Below are 18,873 nucleotides of genomic sequence, written 5' to 3'. Positions count from 1 at the left end.
TAATGGCAGAATTTCCTTCTTTTTTCTGGTCAAATAATGTTTCAGTGTGTGTGTGTGGGTGCGCCACCTTTTCTTTATCAATTTATTCATCAATGACCATTTAGGTTATTTCCCTATCTTCGTTATTGTGAATGATGCTGCAATAAACATGGGAGTGGAGATAGTACTTTAAGATCTTGATTTTGTTTCCTTTGGATTATAACCCCAAAGTGGGATTGCTGTTATAGTCTGATTGTTCTATTTTAAACTTTTTTGAGGAATCTTGCTTGTATCGCTTTCCATTGTGGCTGTACCGGTTTGCCACCAACAGTGCACGAAGGTTCCCTTTTCTTCACATCTTTGCCAACACTTGCTATCTCTTGATTTTCTTAATAATATTCCCTAATAGATATGAGATAATATCTCTTGGTGGTTTTGATTTGCATTTCCCTGATGATTAGTGATGTTGAGTACCTTTTTGTATACCTGTTCATCATTTGTATATCTTCTTTGGACAAAAGTTTATTCAGGTCTCTAGTCCATTTTTATTTAGGTTGTTTTCTGTTCATGAATTTTGTTTCTGATTTCACTGAATTATCTGTGTTTTCTTGTAGCTCTCTGAACTTCTTTAAAACAATTTCCTTTAATTTTTTATCAAAGATCTCATGGATTTCCATTTGTTTTGTGTCGGTTGCTGTAAATGCATTGTCTTCCTTTCATGGTGTCATGTTTACCTAATTTTATGTTTTCCCTGCAGTCCTGCACTGGTATCGTCACATTGGAAGTATTATTAACAGTCACATCTTCCAAACTTTATTGACTGGCTCCTGCAGGGAAAGATCTTCGCTTGCGAGTGGATGTCACAGCATTAATGTTAACAAACCAAGTCTGTTTACCCAGCACACAGCAAGCCAAATGCTGATTCGCTGAGATTTACAGCCAATAAAACATTTATTCACAAAGCAACAAAGTGAAAAGACAAGAGAACAAATCTCAGATTCATCCCCCGAAGGCAAGGGGGTTGGAGCCAGTAGAATGGTCTTAGGCTAGGGGAAAGGTGATTGGTGGTAGGCGAAAAGGGAGGCAATTGGTGCTCTCCGCAAGTGTGTCCAGGTTACATTCATTCATCTGCATATTCAAAACGGAGGCGCTTAGCCTGATCTGAGAGCAGAGTTTTCTGGCTCTCTGACGTCAAAAGTCATCCACTGAACATACACAAATCCAGTTTTAAGGTCAGTGGCCCTAACCAGCTCCAGCCAGTTCACACTAGGTAGGAGCTGACTCCACATTCCTATAAACCATCTGGACTGTGTGAAACGGAACAGGTATGTAATTAAAGATATTTTTTTCCTGTCTCTAAGGAAAAAGACTTCCCTGGTGGTCCAGTGGTTAAGACTACGCTCCCAATGCAGAGCACGCAGGTTTGATCCCTAGTCGGAGAAGGCAGTGGCACCCCACTCCAGCACTCTTGCCTGGAAAACCCCATGGACGGAGGAGCCTGGTGGGCCACAGTCCATGGGGTCTCTAACAGTCGAACACGACTGAGTGACTTCACTTTCACTTTTTACTTTCATGCACTGGAGAAGGACATGGCAACCCACTCCACTGTTCTTGCCTGGAGAATCCCAGGGACGGGGAGCCTGGCGGGCTGCCGTCTTGGGGTTGCACAGAGTCGGACATGACTGAAGCAACTTAGCAGCAGCAGCAGGGAACTAGATCCCTCATGTCTCAACTAAAGATCCTGCTTGTGGCAACTGAGACCCGGCACAGCCTAAAAAGAAAAAAAAATTTTTTTAAGCAAACTTAATCAGTGAAGGCAGTCTACAAGCAAAAGGAGTTTTAACATGTTGCTCCTTTATCTGTTGTTTTATAAGACAAGTTCGAGTGTTTCTACTAGTTATCAGCTTCTAGTGACGGTTTCACTGGTTCAGTGGGGAGCACTGTTATGGCAAGTTTGGTTCTGGGTCCAAGATTATGTGGGGATACCGGCTGCAGGTATACTAAATATAGGGTGCCCATCGGCAGTAGCACTCATACAGGGACTGGAGGGGAGAGGTTTTTTCATGATAATATTGGTTCCAGAGAGGCTGAGTGGTGCAGGCTCTCAGAAGCTCCATAGCCGTGGTCCACATTGGGGAAGACTTGGGAGATTCTCAGTGGCAGAGGCTGTAGGAGTCCACAGGAGCAGTGAGGCTTTTGTGGGGTCCTCATGTTGAAAGCTGCTGGGGTTCTCGTGCGCCTCTTTTCTTCCATGGAGTGAGCTCAGGTCCAAGAGGAGTTGCTGAGCTTGAGGGATGGAGTGACTCAGGTAAAATTCTTCCTTTTCTTATGTGGCCATCCTTTGTTTTGCGGTTCCACTAGGTTGTTGCAGCTTCTTAATTGTATTGCAGAGCTTTCCCAAAGCTATTTTCATCTGTGGATAATTGTTAAATCATTGTTTATGTGGGAATGTTAGTGGATGAAAGTTCATATGCCTGACACACAGTGAGACCAAACAATACCAAAACCTGGGATTTGGGAGCAGAGAAAGGTTTCTTGCAGGGCCAAGCTAGAAGGCGAGTGATTTGTAGCCCCCAAAACTCCAAACTCCCTCAAGGGTTTCACCAAAGTATTTTTAAAGGCTAGGTGAGGGAGGGGCCAGGCTGGTTTTTGCAAACTTCTTAATGCAACAATCCTTTGTCTACAAAAGTCAGGTCTCAATGTTCCTGTAAACCTCCAACAAAACAAATGTTTTCCTCTCTTCTACAACTCTTTGCCTCCATATGAGTGGAAATGTGTTATACCCTTAAATGTCAGAGCCTTGAGAATGGGCCATCCTGTATATTTTCATGCTACAGGCAACTTTCTTAACTCGAAGCAAAAGTAGTAGAATACAAAGATTAAAACAAAACCAGCAGATCTAATATGGAGACAGACTACTTCTTCCCTATTATAGAAAGATACATTCTGGGACTTTTCTATCTTCTCCACCTTGTAGTCATTGTTTCTAACCTGGGCCCTTGGACTCTTTAATCAATAGAAATTGATAGGAGGCCAGGTGAGAAATTCAGGCAAGGCTTTAACGGGACTCAAGCTACAGCAGGAGAGGAGGGAGTGAAAATAAGTAACAGGTGCTCTTGCTTGCTCCCTGCACGTGGGGTGGGTGAGGGAGGGGGTGGGTCAGGCCAGAAGGGTGGTTTAGGTGGTCTGCCTTGATGGTGCTGTGTGCAGGGATCATGCTAAGTATCCTAATTTTGCTCCTGGCACCCTAGAAGTGGCAATTGGTTTGTGGCCTTTTTGTATCTTATTGTTCATAATTGACCCCACCTACAGGGCTTTCCAGGTGGCACTAATAGTAAAGAACCCACCTGCCAATGCAGGAGACATAAGAGACATGGGTTTGATCCCTGGGTTGGGAAGATCCCCGGAGAAGGGAGACGGGCATGGCAGCCCACTCCAGTATTCTTAATTGGAGAATCCTATGGACCGAGGAGCCTGGCAGGTCTACATACAGTGCATAGGTGGCAAAGAGTTGGACATGACTGAAGCAGCTTAGCACACACATACACTTATATGCAGTTATTCTAGTCCCTTATAGTTTCTTTTTATTCTTTTGCTTGAGAAGATGTTTGTCCATGTGCAAGGGTCCTAGGTCCCAGCCTGTCTCCAAATCAGTCCCTGCATATCTTAATTTTGACTGACAGTTATCACCCCTGTATACACTGCACCAGGCACTCTCCACTATGCTGCAGAGACCCTTCCATACAGGCATGTATACATCTTTCTTCATTCTTTCCTGCTTTGCTTCTTACCTTTCTACCACTCTTTCTTCTTTCTTTCTTCCCCCTCAGAGAAGTTCTGGGGTTTTTTTGTTTTTTTTTGTTTGTTTGTTTGTTTTTGGCTCCTACTTTTACAGAAACTGAAGGGAAGAAATTAGAAAACCATACACATTTTTTTTTTAGTCAGAAAATTCCACTATACCTGGGTTTGTTCCTTTAATGTCATTATTATTTCTGAAATAATACCTTTTAATTGCCACAATATAAAGCAATGTCGGAATGTTTCATTAGCAAGGACTTATACACTGCTTCAGTTCAATTCAATCGCTCAGTCGTGTCCGACTCTTTGCGACCCCATGAATCGCAGCACACCAGGCCTCCCTGTCCATCACCAACTCCCGGAGTTCACTCAGACTCACGTCCATCAAGTCCGTGATGCCATCCAGCCATCTCATCCTCTGTTGTCCCCTTCTCCTCTTGCCCCCAATCCCTCCCAGCATCAAAGTCTTTTCTAATGAGTCAACTCTTCGCATGAGGTGGCTAAAGTACCAGAGTTTCAGCTTTAGCATCATTCCTTCCAAAGAAATCCCAGGGCTGATCTCCTTCAGAATGGACTGGTTAGATCTCCTTGCAGTCCAAGGGACTCTCAAGAGTTTTCCCCAACACCACAGATCAAAAGCATCAATTCTTCGGTGCTCAGCCTTCTTTACAGTCCAACTCTCACATCCATACATGACTACTGGAAAAACCATAGTCTTGACTAGACGGACCTTAGTTAGCAAAGTAATGTCTCTCCTTTTGAATATGCTATCTAGGTTTCATAACTTTTCTTCCAAGGAGTAAGCGTCTTTTAATTTCATGGCTGCAGTCACCATCTGCAGTGATTTTGGAGCCCCCAAAAATAAAGTCTGACACTGTTTCCACTGTTTCCCATCTATTTCCCATGAAGTGATGGGACCGGATGCCATGATCTTCGTTTTCTGAATGTTGAGCTGTAAGCCAACTTTTCACTCTCCTCTTTAACTTTCACCAAGAGGCTTTTTCGTTCCTCTTCACTTTCTGCCATAAGGGTGGTGTCATCTGCATATCTGAGGTTATTGATATTTCTCCCAGCAATCTTGATTCCAGCTTGTGTTTCTTCCAGTCCTGCATTTCTCATGATGTACTCTGCATAGAAGTTAAATAAACAGGGTGACAATATACAGCCTTGACGTACTCCTTCTCCTGTTTAGAACCAGTGTGCCAAACTCTGTTCTAGATACTTTAAGTATTTTAATTTCTTATTAAATTCTATGAACAGTCTGTGAGTTAGGTGTTATAAACCTGTTTTATCAATAAGGGAAACTAAGGCACAGGAAATTCCATAAATCTCATAGTTAAAAGGCAGTGGAGGTGGACTTCTGATCCAGTCCATCTGGCCCTGAAGTCTGTCTTCTTAGCTGCCATGTTCTGAGGTCCATCCTAAGAGTCAAAAGACACTGCAGTTGTTACTGACTAGGGTCTTTGGACTCTTTTAATCAATAGAAACTGATAGGAGGCCGGATGAATTCAAGCAAGGCTTTATTGGGACTCATGCTGTAGTATGAGGGAGTGAGAACAAATTACAGGTGCCCTTACTTTCGCCTTGAGGCAGGGGCGGTGAGCTGCTTCCTTAATTGTGGTGAAAGTAGAGGTGAAGTAGGTGGGTTGGACGTGGAGAGTCACTTAGCTTGTCTGCCACCCCTTTGGTGGTGAGGTGTGCAGGGACCATGCACAGTACTCTGCCTTTGCTCCTCAGTTCAGTCACTCAGTTGTGTCCGACTGAGCGACCCCATGGACTGCAACACGCCAGGCCTCCCTGTCCATCACCAACTCTCGGCGCTTACTCAAACTCATGATGCCATCCAACCATCTCATCTTCTGTTGTCCCCTTCTCCTCCCGCCTTCAGTCTTTCCCAGCATCAGGGTCTTTTCAAATGAGTCTGTCCTTTGCATCAGGTGGCCAAAGTATTGGAGCTTCAGCATCAGTCCTTCCAATGAATATTCAGGACTGATTTCCTTTAGGATTGCCTGGTTTGATCTCCTTGCAGCCCAAGGAACTCTCAAGAGTCTTCTTCCACACCACAGTTGAAAAGCATCCATTCTTTTGATTAAGGAGACATTTGTCCAGATATAAGGACTACAGTTAAGAATCCCAGATCCTAGCCTATCTCAGGGTCTCCTAGAAACCTCATATCATGCAGTGTCCACAGTGACTTTCAGTGACCATTCTTTCATGATATTTCTGTGCATATAGTTATGAACATATACATATTTCTATATAAGTAAACCACACAAATATACAATATACTCATGTATAAAACAAGTGGCTTTTTTGTCACTAGCTTTCATAAAACTAGGACTGTATTTTACATATCCCTCTCTCCCTCCCTCCATCTCTCCATCCCTCCCTCTCTCTATCTGCATCTTGCATGCCTAGTTTAACAGCTTCAGGAATTCCTCCAAGTCAGCTTGTGTAGCTCTAGGTGATTCTTTTATAACTGCAAGATATGCCTTAGTCAGCTATGCCTCCATCTATATAACCATTCCCTTCTTGATAGGTATTTACTTGTTTCCAGGAGTTTTAGTACACAAAGACTGCTGCAACAGACATCTGAGTACATGTTTGTTTTTCTACTTAAAGATTAGATTTCCAGGTGTTTCATAGATTGTTCTCTTTTTCTGACAGATTTTGCGAGATTGTTTTCAGAGAACTCTGAACAGTTCATGCGTGGATCAGCAGCACATGAGCATCCTGTTTTCCTGACGATTGAGTGCCAACAGTAGGTAGGTGAGATTTTCTTTTAATTTTTGCCAATATCATTGATGTACACTGATACTTCATAGTTACCTTTATTGGTTTTCCTCTGGATACTAGCAAGCTTAAAGGCCTGTTGTTGCTGATAGCAACCCATATGGAGTTGCTCTGTGATCTGCCTGTTTCTAACCTATGTCCCTTTTTCTATTGCATTGTCTTTTTTGGTGTGGTTATAATTTGTTATAGTTGTTTGTATGTTACTGACTCTTTAGCTGTTACATTGCAGATGCTTTTTCTGCTACAAACAATAGAAACATTTTATACAATATTTGTTATATTTCACTTTTAAAAATCTTAACATTTGTAAAATCAAATAGAACTAGTTTTTTAGAGGACTAGATAGTCGAGATGAATTTTTATTTATTTATTTTTGCAATAAGGGTTTTGCTTTTTTGATGGTTTTTTTTAATTGTGGTAAAAGTCACATAATATAAACATAAGTACATTCACATTGTGGTACAATTCTCAACATCATCCATTGCCTGGATTTTTTACCGTCCTAAACTGAAACTGTCTTCGTTAAACACTAAGTCCCATTCCCCCTTCCCAAGCCCCCACCCTCCTGGCCCCTGGCATCTATCAATGTACCTTCTGACTCTATGAATTTGACTGTTCTAGATATCTTGCATAAATGGAATTCAAACAGAACTTGTCTGCACCTAATGTATATTGGAATGCATTTATTTATTTATTTTGGCTGCTTTGGGTCTTCGTTGCTGTGCTATGGCTTATTCTAGTTGTGTTGAGTGAGTTTCTCATTGCAGTGGCTTCTTTTGTTGGGGAGCACAGGCTCTAGGTTGTGCGGCTCAGTAGTTATGGCACTCAGGTTTGGTTGCCTCATGGCACATGGAATTTTCCTGGACCAGGGATTGAACCTGTGTCTCCTGCGTTGGCAGGTGGATTCTTACTGGACCTCTAGGGAAGCCCCTGGAATGCATTTTTAAGATTAACTTAATATATGTCCTACAAACATATTTTACCTTCTTTTTCCCCCTATGCTATACAGCAGGTTCTCATTAGTTATCTCTTTTATACGTGGTAATGTATATATGCTAATCTCAACCCCTCAGTTTATCCCACCCCCCACCTTTTCCCCCTTAGTGTCCATACTTTTGTTCTTTCTGTGTCTCTATTTCTTTTTTGCACATAGGTTCATCTGTACTGTTTTTCTGTGTTACACATACATGCCTTAATAGACAATATTTGTTTTTCTCTTTCTGACTTACTTCATTCTGTATGACAGTCTCTAGATCCGCATCTCTTCAGATAACACAATTTTATTTCTTTTTATCACTGAGTAATATTCCATTGTATATATGTATATGTATCCATTCCACTGTTGATGGACATTTAGATTGCTTTCATGTCCTGGATATTGTAAATAGTGCTGCAGTGAACATTAGGGTGCATGTGTCTGTTGGAATTATGGCTTTCTCTTTAGGTGGCTCAGAGGTTAAAACGTCTGCCTGCAACGCAGGAGACCTGGGTTCGATCCTTGGGTGGGAAGATGCCCTGGAGAAGGAAATGGCAACCCACTCCAGTATTCTTGCCTGGAGAATCCCATGGACAGAGGAGCCTGGTGGGCTACAGTCCACGGGGTCACAAAGAGTCGGACACGACTGAGCGACTTCACTTCACTTCTGGGTAAAGAAAGCTGAGCACTGAAGAATTGATGCTTTTGAATTTTTGAAGAACTGATGCTTTTGAACTTTTGAAGAATTGATGCTTTTGTGGTGTTGGAGAAGACTCTTGAGAGTCCCTTGGACTGCAAGGATATCCAACCAGTCCGTCCTAAAGGACATCAGTCCTGGGTGTTCATTGAAAGGACTGATGTTGAAGCTGCAACTCCAGTACTTTGGCCACCTGATACAAACAGATGACTCATTTGAAAAGACCCTGATGCTGGGAAAGATTGAGGGCAGGAGGAGAAGTGGACGACAGAGGATGAGATGGTTGGATGGCATCATTGACTCAATGGACATGAGTTTGGGTGAACTCTGGGAGTTGGTGATGGACAGGGAGGCCTGGCGTGCTGCAGTTCATGGGGTCGCAAAGAGCTGGACACTACTGAGAGACTGAACTGAACTGGGTATATGCCCAGGAGTGGGATTGTTGGTCATATTGTAGTTCCATTTTTAGTGTTTTGAGGAACCTCCTTACTGTCTTCCATAGTGCTGTATCAATTTATATTCTCACCAATAGTGTAAGAACTTTCCCTTTTCTCCACAGCCTTTTCAGTGTTTATTGTTCGTAGATTTTTTGATGATGGCCATTTTGACCAGTGTGATACCTCATTGTAGTTTTGATTTGTATTTCTCTAATAATAAGTGATGTGAGGTTTCATGTACTTCTGCGCCATCTGTATTTGGAAAAATGTCTACTTAGGTCTTCTGCCTATTTTTTGATTGGGTTGTTTGGTTTTTTGGTATTGAGGTGCATGAGCTGTTTCTATGTTTTGGAGATTAATCCTTTATCAGTTACTTCGTTTGCAAATGTTTTCTCCCAGTCTGAATGTTGTCTTTTCATCTTGTTTATGGTTTCTTTTGCTGTGCTGGGCAAAGCATTTAAGTTTAGGTCCCATTTCTTTATGGTTATTTTCACTACTCTAGGAGGTAAGTAAAAAGAAAAAAATTTTGCTGTGTTTACATTAAAGACTTTCTGCCTGTGTTTTCCTCTAAGAATTTTATAGTGTCCAACCTTCCATTTAGGTCTTTGATCCATCTTGAGTTTATTTTTTGTGTATGGTGTTTGAGAGTGTTCTAATTTCATTCTTTTACATGTAACTGTCCAGTTTTCCCAGCACCACTTATTGAAGAGACTCTTTATTTCTCCATTGTATATCCTTGCCTTCTTTGTTATAGTTCAGGTGACTTAGGTGTGTGGGTTTATCTTTGGGTTTTCTATCCTGTTCCACTTTATGTTTCTTTTCTTGTGGCAGTATCATACTGTTTTAATGACCAGCACTTTACAGTATAGTCTGAAGTCAGGAAGCCTGATTCCTCCCAGCTCTATTTTTCTTTCTCAAGATTGCTTTGGCTATTCAGGGTCTTTTGTGTTTCCATACAAATTAAAATTTTTTGTTGTAATTCTGTGAAAAATGCCATTGATAATTTGATAAGGATTGCATTGAATCTTGGAGAAGGAAATGGCAACCCACTCCAGTGTTCTTGCCTAGAGAATCCCAGGGAGAGGGGAGCCTGGTGGGCTGCCGTCTATGGGGTCGCACAGAGTCAGACACGACTGAAGTGACTTAGCAGCAGTAGCAGCAGCAGCATTGAATCTAGAGATCACTTTGGGTACTATATTCATTTCGAAAATATTGATTCTTCTAATCCAAGAACATTGTATATCTCTCCATCTGTTTGTATCATTGTTGATTTCTTTCATCAGTATCTTACAGTTTTCCGAATAGATCTTTTGCCTCCTTACATAGGTATTTTATTCTTCATGTTGGAATGATAAGTGGAATTGTTTCCTCAATTTCTCTTTCTGCTGTTTCTTTGCTAGTGTACAGGAATGCCAGAGATTTCTGTGCATTAATTTTGTATTCTGCGACTTTACCAAATTCATTGATTAGCTTTAGTGGTTTTCACATAGCATCTTTAGGATTTTCAACGTACAATATCATGTCATCTGCAAACAGTGACCTGTTTTACTTCTTTTCCAATTTGAATTCTTTGTATTTCTTTTTTTCCCCTCAGGTTACAGTGGCTAAGACTTCCAAAATTATGTTGAATAAAAGTGGTGAGCGTGCTCATCCTTTTCTTGTTCCTGATCATAGAGGAAAGGCTTTGAGTTTTTTACCATCAAGAATGATGTTTTGAATGATATTTGCTGTGGGTTTGTCATGTATAGCCTTTATGATGATGAGGTAGAGTTTCTTCTATGCTCAATCAAATATGACTAATTTTTAATAGCTTATTTTCCTGCCTCCCCAACCACTAGTTTGCATATATGGTCTCCTACACTTTCTTTTAAAATGTATTATGTTATTCTTTAACTTTAAGATTTTAGTCTATGTGGAATTTATTCTTATGTGAGAGACAGAATCAAATTTGTTCTTTCCCAATGCATAACCAAGTTTGCTAGTATTATGTATTAAATAAAATACTATTCCCTGATGAATTATAAAATACTTTCCTGTATTAAATTCCTAAAGGCAGTAGAATCTATTTTAGGGGATCCCACTTTCCATAGTTCCACTTATATCTTTGCCTATTCCTATGCTAACATTATACTGCTTTTTTACAGAGGTTTCACCTCATTTAATATCTTATAAAGAGTTCCTTTTCAAAATTTTCTTGACTATTCTTGAATATTTATATATCCATATGAATTTTAAATTCATTTAATCCAAAATATAAAGCCCCACACCAGGGTTCTAATTTGGATTGCACTCATTTCTATATTAATGGGACAATTCACATATTCATGATTTTAAATTTGTGCAGTAATGTGGCACAGCTTTGTGTTTATTCATGTTTTATTTTCTGTCTTCATGTGGAACTGACCTTTGTATGCTCTCATGTGAAGCCATAAAGACTTGAGAGAATTCTTCCACTTTGGTTGACCCTAAAATAGGAGGAATGCATGTAATTTTTGCATCTGCCACATGATGTCCCTAACGGTGACTTTAGCTGATCTCATCCCACAGTCTCTTGCCTCTTCTAGGACATTTTTATCCTAGATTTGGGATGTCTCCCTTTATGGCATCTTCTAATCCTTGTGACTCATTTAGATCTCTCCTTGTCACAGTCTCCACCCTCCACTCTTCCACAGCGCCCTCTAGTGTGTGTTGTAACACCAGCAGGAGATCAGACAGCCAACACTCCCAGGGATTGAATCAATAGCCCTAAAGCCGTGGGCGGAGGAGCCTGGTGGGCTGCAGTCCATGGGGTCACTGAGGGTCGGACACGATTGAGAGACTTCACTTTCACTTTTCACTTTCATGCATTGGAGAAGGAAATGGCAACCCACTCCAGGGTTCTTGCCTGGAGAATCCCAAGGACAGGGGAGCCTGGTGGGCTGCCGTCTATGGGGTCGCACAGAGTTGGACACGACTGAAGCGACTTAGCAGCAGCAAAGCCATCCTAGTGAGCTGCTCCCAATGACCCCTGACCCAGATTCACAGGAAACTTCAAGAGTCGAATGGCTGTAATCTTGCAGACCTCCAGAGAGACCTCCTCACTTGCACATTATTCCTGCTGTTGTCTCCTAATGTTATAGGAAGTTCTTACCTGGATCTCTGGGATCTTGTTTACTAAGCCACTATAGGACGTTATATTCACTGATTCTAGGGGCTGGAACATTTGTCCTCCAACTTATTCAGACCCTAACACACTATATTCTGAGTATATATGTGCTTTTACTAATGCACAGAACTTCGGCCTCTTGTTAAGCAGCTTCAATTTGGGATCCCTCCATCACTTGCTAAGTGACTCCAATTAAACTCAAAACATCCTTACTCTGCATACTCTTTCTTTACAAAGAGGAGAAAGGCCTTCTGTAGTATATTTTCTGAGACACACATAGTTGATGACACACCTGGTCCTTGAATCCAAGCAACATGGTTAGGATCTATATGCAAATGCGTCAAGGACCTAAGACCACAATCTTCCATGCTCCCAGATTCCACTCTACCCCAATTTTTGGAAATGAAAAATGTTCACTCCCACAAGTCTCCATTAGTCTCATTATCAAGCTGAGCAAGGATTTGGTTTAAGTCTTCAACATGTTCAGAAAAATCTATCGATTGTTAAGACATAGACAGATGAATATATTCACCCAACAAGTAAGCAACCTTTAAAGAACGGAGATTTACAAACAACTGTGGGCCCAGTCAACAACCATCCCATTAAGAGTCAATCCCCATTCTGGATCTAGTGGCATGTTTCCTCTCACCAGAATCATTTGTTCATTGCATGGAGTGTAGGATGCTCTTTAATCACACCTAAATGCATTTTCTGTTGAAAAAATTTATAACCATGGCATAACATCGATTATCCTGGGCAAGCTACTCAGCCCATTATGCTCCCATTTCCTCATCTCTAAAATTAGGATAAAAATAGTACCGCTTTCATAAAATTAAGTTGAGGGTTAAAATAATATATATAGTAAACCCTTGGGAAAGTGCCAGGATCATGGTCAGTGCCTTGAAAATGTTTCTTCTCCTCATCTGCATTGTCACTGAGTTTCACTTTCTATTCTCTCTACTCAAAATAGAATTCTTCACTTTGGCAGCCTCCTAACCTTGACTTTAATCCCCCTTTGTTACCATTGCCAGGAGGCCTCTTTTGTGGTCTTTCTAGGATCCTCTGAGAATGGATAGAAAAAAAGATCAGTCTGCTTGTAAAAAAAAAAAAACCTCTAAATATTCTTGTGTTCTTTATGAAGTCCTCCATATTCAGAAAAGTAGACATTACATTTAAAGCCTATCTCAAAGGACGAGACTTTAACCCAAAGTTTCTATAGACTAAGCTCCTATATGCATTGTAATGTCTTCTTAAATAGCTCCCTGCCTCCTTGTTACCACAAGAATCCATATCCAATAATATAATTTTTAGCTTCTAGCAAGAGAGGCTTTTAAGCAAGAATGGAAGCCAGTGGAGGCTTTTGATCTTCATTTTCAGGAACAACTTTCTTAATATTCTTCCTGTGGGCTCCTGGCATCTTATCCTTCAGTGTCTGCAGTCCTGTGACAATTCCAGGTATATCAGAGTGTCTGGCAGGCCACTGAAATCCATAACTCTCTGGATATTGATCACACAACAAAACAAAAGAGGCACAAAATAAAACAATCCAGACTGCAAAGTAAAACCAGCATCCAAATTACTTAACACTTAAAGAGAGAGAATAAATTATATCATACTACATACGAATCATTCATTTACTTATGATTACACACACATAATTGAAACAAATGTTATGTCTTAATTGAAGTATGGTTGATTTACAGTGTTGTGTTCATTACTGATGTACAGCAAAGTGATTCAGTTATATATATATGCACACATATATTTCTTTCATATTCTTTTCCATATGGTTTATCACAGGATACTAATATAGTTCCCTGTGCTATACATTAAGACCTTGTTGTTCATCCATCTTCTATGTAATAGTTTGCATCTTCTCATCTCAAACTCTCAGTCCATCCCTCCCAACGTCCCTCCCTCTTGGCAACCTTGAGTCTATTCTCTACATCTGTGAGTCTAAACAAACGTTATTAAGTGCCTGCTATAAGAGTGTCCACTCACTGTACTGGACACCAGTGACGCTGGAGTAGCAACAAGGGTAGTCCTGTAGGGGAGGCTGTTGAGAGTTCAGTAGAAGTGCTAGAGGTTGACTGAATAAGTGAATGTAATAACCTGCAAAATGATAATGAAATAACAGAATTAGTTTTTGGCTGACCAAAATAAAAATCGCTGGCCATAGGAGTTAGTTTCTGTACAAGGCCCTGGTCAGTAGTGAGGTAAATAGGCACGTTGAGAGCAGGAGAATGATTTGATCTGATAAAAGTGTTAGTACTGCCAGTCAGTCTTGAGGGCACATGAGTCTTGAGACTGATGACCATGTCTTTGGGGCAAGTGTGGTCAGTTGTGCCCGATTCTTTGCGGCCCCATGGACTGTCACCCTCCTCTGACAATGGAATTTTCCAGGCAAGAATACTGGAGTGAGTTGCCATTTAAAAATGATGTCAAGTTCTGTGTTGCTCGTCTCCATGAGTATTTGGCAATTTGAATATAGGTGCAAAACAACCCAGAATCTTACAGGGCTAAACTTTTGCTAGACATATGAAGAAAGTACAGAGGGGCAAGGTAGCAGAGAATATTAGAAAGAGCTTAGAAAGAAATCTACATTGTAATAGAAGGAAAATGAACAAGAAAGGCATAATGCCGTAAGTTCCAATGAGGGTACACTGTAGTTGCCTATGGAGTAGGAGGCTCAAATTAGTGATTTGGGGGATGAAGCAAATTTGGATGATGATGTGGTACAAGCTGTAGGTGGGAAGGATACTTACCCTCCACACTTGTCATTTCCTTTCATATAAAGTAGTTCTCTCTTGGGCTTTCTTTCAACTCTGGAGCAGCTGGGAAGTAGAAATTAAACATAAGTACTCAACTCCTTCTGCCTTATCTCCTTTGCTGCCCAGGAGGTGTACATCCTGCTCTGTTTCTCTAACTTCCTCATTAAGAACTTGTGCATACTCAGCTGAGTTCAATTCAGTTTACTCACTCAGTCCTGTCTGACTCTCTGTGACCCCATGGACTGGAGCACGCCAGGCTTCCCCGTCCATCACCAACTCCCGGAGCTTACTCAAATTCATATCCATTGAGTTGGTGATGCCATCCAACCATCTCATCCTCTTATCATCTCCTTCTCCTCCTGTCTTCAATTCTTTCCAAGCATCAGGGTCTTTTAAAATGAGTCAGTTCTTCCCATCAGTTGGCCAAAGATTTGGAGCTTCAGCTTTAGCATCAGTTCTGATTTCCTTTAGGATGGACTGGTTGGATCTCCTAGCAGTCCAAGGGACTCTCAAGAGTCTTCTCCAATGCCACAGTTCAAAAGCATCAATTTGTCACTGCTCAGTTTTCTTTATGGTCCAACTATCACATCCATACATGACTACTGGAAAAACCATAGCTTTGACTAGATGGACCTTTGTCAGCAAAGTAATGTCTCTGCATTTTAATATGCTGTCTAGGTTGGTTATAACTTTTCTTCCAAGAAGCAAGTGTCTTTTAATTTCATGGCTGCAGTCACCATCTGCAATAATTTTGGAGCCAAAACAATAAAGTCTGTCACTGTTTCCATTGTTTCCCCATCTATTTGTCATGAAATGATGGGAAAGGATGCCATGATCTTCGTTTTCTGAATGTTGAGCTTTAAGCCAACTTTTCCACTTTCATCTTTAGTTCCTCTTCACTTTCTGCCATAAGGGTGGTGTCATCTGCATATCTGAGGTTATTGATATTTCACCTGGCAATCTTGATTCCAACTTGTGCTTCATCCAGCCCCGCATTCGCATGATGTACTCTGTATATAAGTTAAATAAGCAGGGTGACAATGTACAGCCTTGACGTACTCCTTTCCCGATTTGGAGCCAGTCTGTTGTTCCATGTCCAGTTCTAGCTGTTGCTTCCTGACCTGCATATAGGTTTCTCAAGAGGCAGGTCAGGTGGTCTGGTATTCCCATCTCTTTCAGAATTTTCCCCAGTATACTGTGATCCACACAATCAAAGGCTTTTGCATAGTCAATAAAGCAGAAATAGATGTTTTTCTGGAACTCTCTTGCTCTTTTGATGATCCAGTGGATGTTGGCAATTTGGTCCCTGGTTCCTCTGCCTTTTCTAAATCCAGCTTGAACATCTGGAAGTTCACAGTTCACATACTGTTGAAGCCTGTCTTGGAGAATTTTGAGCATTACTTTGCTAGCATGTGAGATGAGTGCAATTGTGTGGTAGTTTGAGCATTCTTTGGCATTGCCTTTCTTTGGGACCTTTTCCAGTCCTGTGGCCACTGCTGAGTTTTCCAAATTTGCTGACATATTGAGTGCAGCACTTTCACAGCATCATCTTTTAGGATTTGAAATAGCTCCACAGGAATTCCATCACCTCCACTAGCTTTGTTTGTAGTGATGCTTCCTAAGGTCCACTTGATTTCACATTCCTCTAAGTGAATGATCACACCATCATGATTATCTGGGTCGTGAAGATCTTTTTTGTTTAGTTCTTCACGTATTTTTGCCACCTCTTCTTAATGTCTCCTGCTTCTGTCAGGTCCATACCATTTCTGTCCTTTATCAAGCCCATCTTTGCATGAAATGTTCCCTTGATATCTAACTTTCTTGAAGAGATCTCAGTCTTTCCCATTCCATTGTTTTCCTCTATTTCTTTGCACTGATCACTGAGGAAGGCTTTCTCATCTCTCCTTGCTATTCTTTGGAACTCTGCGTTCAAGTGGGCGTATCTTTCTATCCTAGGTCCTGCAATGGCCACAGAGCTAGGTCAAAATCTCGCTTCTCATCTGCAGTAAAGATGCATTCGTTTCTATCTGCTGTACTCCTCTCTGTGTTATAATTGGTATAGAACTTAATTAGAAGAGAGGAGGGGGTCTATTGATTGCCCCCTTCAATCCAATACCGTGACTTTGGGAGATGGTAGCTGGAGAAGAATGGAAGAGATGGTCATTGGAGATGAAGTGATCAAAGATCTAAGGAAAAGATTTATTAGATAAGTTTTCCCAACAGATTTTGAGGTCATCCAGGATGCAGAACTTTACATGGAGCTAAAGATTATCAATCAGATTTCAACATCTTTAGTAAATGAGAGGAGAGAACATGAGGAGTTTGCTGAGTGCCTGACAGGTCAGGTGTGATGACTCCAATGATGTGAGTTGCCAAGGAGCCAAGTTTGGTTTTATTTTGAGAGATGGTCCTCTTCTTTGAAAATGGCCGTGGGAGCCAAGAGGGACCATCTCTATAAGCCATAAATGGATTAACAGTAAAATCACCTGGAACCATCGAGAGATGTGCTATAGAGAAAGGTGGACATCCAGGAGAGCTTATATTTTGGCACTGAAGGACAAAAGCACAGATTTCAGGGTTGATTTGGGCTAAGCGGTTCCTCTGATCAGTCATGAGTTTAGCTCCCTCAGCCTAGAATGCGAAGATGAAAGGATACTTCCTCAGCAATTGCACTGCCTGCCTCTGTGGACCAGGTGGGCGAACAATTCGGAACTTCACAGTCTTTGCACTCATTCAGAGTTGGCCTCAGTTTTAGGCCCAATATTTGTGACCTAGGAAGGTGGCCCTTCAGCCTAGTAGGGGGAGCCCTGTGGCTGAAAGTTCACAAAGCAGGATCTATTCATCCCCTGGTGACCTCTCTGTCATGAGCCCCTCCCCATCCCAGCAGCTGTACTCACTTCTGTACCCACACACCTCAGCTGAAAGGGAATTTCTCCAGGAGGTTCTATCTTTTATTAAGAAAAAACTGAAAGAGATCTGAGAAGACTTACCCGTCATAAGTGCTGTTTAGCTTTTTAATTTTTTTACTGAAGTGTAATTGCTTTACAAAGTTGTGTTAGTTTCTATGTACAGCAAAATGAACGTTTTACACGTATACGTCCTTTTTTTGGATTTTTTTCCCATTTAGGTTGCCGCAGAACATTGAGTAGAGTTCCCTGCGCTAAACAGTAAGTTCTCATTTGTTATCTATTTTGTATATACTTATCAATAGTGGCATAAGGGTTGTTTTGGATGTCTCTTAGATGAGGCTATCCTGCCTAATAGGATGGGTTTTCTCTCATAAGGATTTCTCCCAAATTTGTAAAGGAGCTGAGGAAGGCAAGTCCATTGGAACGTTATTATCTTCTACCTTTAAATGGGGAGTGACAACGGTGCCAGGTATGTGACAAAGGGGATGTGTGCAAAGATGGAATTATTTTCCTAATAGATTTTGTTTCCATTTATGAGCTCCCATATGGGCTTTTCAGCAGTACATAACTGGTTATTGATCTTGTCTCTTCCAGCTATTTTAGTCACTCCTGTTTTACTAAAAAATTTTTTTATTGAAGTATAGTTGCTTTCAATACTATAAGTTACAGGCATACACTATAGTGATTCATTATTTTTAAAGGTTATACTCCATTGATGGTTATTATAAAATATTGGCTCTGTTCCCCCTGTTGTACAGTATAGCCTTATAATTTATTTTATAACTAATTGTTTGTACCTCTTACTTCCCTTCCCTCCCTCTATACTGCCCCTCCTCCCTCTCTTCTCCCCACTGGTAACCACTAATTTGTTCTCCATATCATTGAGTCTGCTTCTTTTTTGTTGTATTCACTATTTTCTGTCTTTTAGATTCCACATGTAAGTGATATTATACAATATTTGGCTTTCTCTGACTTACTTCACTGAACATAATGCCCTCCAAGTCCATCTGTGTTGCTGCAAATGGCAAAATTTCATTCTTTTTATGGCTGAGTAGTAGTATTCCATTGTGTGTGTGTTTGTGTGTGTATGTATATAACCTCATGTCTTCTTTATCCATTCATCTGTTGATGGACACTTAGGTTGCTTCCATATCTTGGCAATTGTAAGTAACACTGCTATGTTGGGGTGCATATGTCTTTTCCAATTAGTGTTTTTGTTTTTTTCAGGTATATACTTGATTGGAATTGCTGGATCATATCTAGTTTTAGTTTTTTGAGAAAATTCAATACCATTTCACATGGTGGCTGCACCAGTTTACATTCCTATCAACAGCGTGCTACAGTTCCCTTCTTTCCACATCCTTGCCA

The 18,873-nt window shown here is 40.9% G+C and overlaps 1 long non-coding RNA gene across 1 annotated transcript; it reads left to right on the top strand.

The window, feature by feature from the left end:
- The first annotated feature begins 1,144 nt into the window (after positions 1-1,144).
- Positions 1,145-17,764, top strand: LOC132659702 (uncharacterized). Its single transcript, XR_009600430.1, has 3 exons — positions 1,145-1,304; positions 6,445-6,542; positions 17,724-17,764. It is a non-coding gene; the product is annotated as an uncharacterized LOC132659702 (long non-coding RNA).
- Positions 17,765-18,873: the final 1,109 nt, after the last annotated feature.

Source organism: Ovis aries, chromosome 4 (assembly GCF_016772045.2).
Source record: "Ovis aries strain OAR_USU_Benz2616 breed Rambouillet chromosome 4, ARS-UI_Ramb_v3.0, whole genome shotgun sequence".
Lineage (NCBI taxonomy): Eukaryota > Metazoa > Chordata > Mammalia > Artiodactyla > Bovidae > Ovis > Ovis aries.
The sequence above is the reverse complement of the archived record's forward strand: the minus strand, read 5'-3'. Positions and strand labels throughout refer to the sequence as shown.